The sequence below is a fragment of the Pristiophorus japonicus genome, unplaced genomic scaffold (genome assembly GCF_044704955.1).
Source record: "Pristiophorus japonicus isolate sPriJap1 unplaced genomic scaffold, sPriJap1.hap1 HAP1_SCAFFOLD_1736, whole genome shotgun sequence".
Classification (NCBI taxonomy): Eukaryota; Metazoa; Chordata; class Chondrichthyes; family Pristiophoridae; genus Pristiophorus; species Pristiophorus japonicus.
In genome coordinates this window covers 23,241-25,167 of record NW_027251420.1, presented here as the reverse complement: position 1 = coordinate 25,167, position 1,927 = coordinate 23,241, and the positions used below count along the sequence as shown (strand labels likewise).

The window sequence follows — 1,927 nt, the reverse complement described above, 5'->3', positions numbered from 1 at the left end:
TTATAATTTCTTTAATTCTGCAAAAGAAAGTTATCGGTTCATTGAACATGATTAAATGAATTAATTTTTTCACATTAGCTGCATGTTGACATTTATATAGGGCTATTAGTTTGAAAACTGTGTTGTAAATATTATCTCCCTGACCAAGAATCGAACCTGTGTTGCGGTGGTACAAGGGGTGGATTCAGTGAATCATTTGAATGTGATTTGAAGTGGCGTTTACTGTAGTATATGTCGGCACCTTGAGTAATGACTCCACAAGGCAGGGTATGATACTTAAACTGTGTAGATCTGTAGTCATTTATTTGAAGCTCCTCGAGTGAGGACACCAAGCTGTGAGCTCCTTTATATACTGGGTTGCAGGTAACCTTTCAGTCTCAAGCAGCAGCATCCTCTGGTGTAGGTAAGGTGTGTAGAGTGTAAGAGTACATTCAGTGTTGCATAGCAGTGTTACAGACATCACACAGTAAACAGGCATGCATACACAACAGTTACAATCTTTTTCGGTGTGAATCAAGTGAACTGAAAATGACAATAATGTCATGAACTCCAATGATGCAGCAGTAAAACGGTCTATTGGTCCCTGGTTGTCGAGTGGTAAGGATTCAATACTCTCAACATTGTGTCCTGGATTCAATTCCCACCCTGGGAAGTTGTACTTTTAATTCAAAACCTTATAAAAAAAAGAGTTCATTTATTTTACAGATCTATATGCAAATCATGTATAAAAAATAAGAATCATTGACTTGAACATCATTAATTAATTCATAAATTATTTTGTAAATCTTTTACCATTTATTTTGCCATGAGCCTGTGAGGAACTTTTATCCCGATCTCATTGGGTTTAATTGTGGTACAAATGACGAACCGGGGGCTGGTTAAGGAAAGGTTTACGTAGTGTAGCCGTTATCATGTTCACCTCCCACATGAAATGTCCCTGGTTTGAGCCTGGGCGCTTGCTTTATTTTACAATATATTTGCTGTGAAATACATTGAACAAAAGTAGTCCCAGGTTCCGTGTCTTATGAGCAATGAACATTTTAAACCAATCTCCTAAAATACAGGGTGAGTAAAGTCAGATTTATGGATTGAGTCGGCACAACTAGAGCTTTCTGATCCAGAAGATTCGGGGGCTGCGTTAATTTGGGAGTTTAACGACTTTGAAAGGAACATTTTTGACTTGTGCAGCTTCGGTCAGAGAAATGTTTATGAAAAGATTTTTTCACAGAAAGGGATTCAGAATTACACCTTCTGGATTAACACTTCTCTCTGGGCACTAAGTTCAGCAGTGGTTTCTGTAGTGTAGTAGTTATCACGTTCGTCTCACACACGAAACGGCCCCGGTTCGAGCCCGGGCCGAAACATCATTTTAGAATATATTTGCTTTAAAAATAATTGAAAAAAGTACCCCACGTTCCTTGACTTCTGAGCAATGAACATTTGAAACCAATTTCAAAAATTCAGAGTGTGTTAAGTCAGATAGGGTGTAAAATATCATCTATGATGAAAGCTCCTGAAATTATTACAGTTCAGTTATTGAAGTATTGACTGTAAGTCTGCAAAACAATCCGGGTGGGAATATTGGCCCAAAAATTCGGGTTGGAGGCTTCCCGCGGACAATTCCTTTCCGATCGGTGATGTTTTAATCACCCCACCTCCCACAGTGTTTAATTAATTGCATGTAATTATTTGAAAAAAGTTTGAATTAAAAAGTTACTTTCCGAACTCGGGCTCCCTCTGTGAATGCCTAACCACGAAACGAGCAGGATACACATTCAATAATTTAATTCCAGACTGCATATTTTCTTTGCTGTTTCACAATAACCAGACCTATGCTCCAAAATCTGTCTCACCGTTTCCCCGGTGTCAGTCAGAGAAGCACATGGGACTGAATCAGTGACTTTGCTTTTTCCTCCTGTCTTCTGAA

The 1,927-nt window shown here is 38.6% G+C and overlaps 1 non-coding gene across 1 annotated transcript; it reads left to right on the top strand.

Annotated features, from left to right (window-relative positions):
• The first annotated feature begins 1,291 nt into the window (after window positions 1–1,291).
• trnav-cac (transfer RNA valine (anticodon CAC)) lies at window positions 1,292–1,364 on the top strand. The gene has a single exon. It is a non-coding gene; the product is annotated as a tRNA-Val (tRNA).
• The last annotated feature ends 563 nt before the right edge of the window (window positions 1,365–1,927 follow it).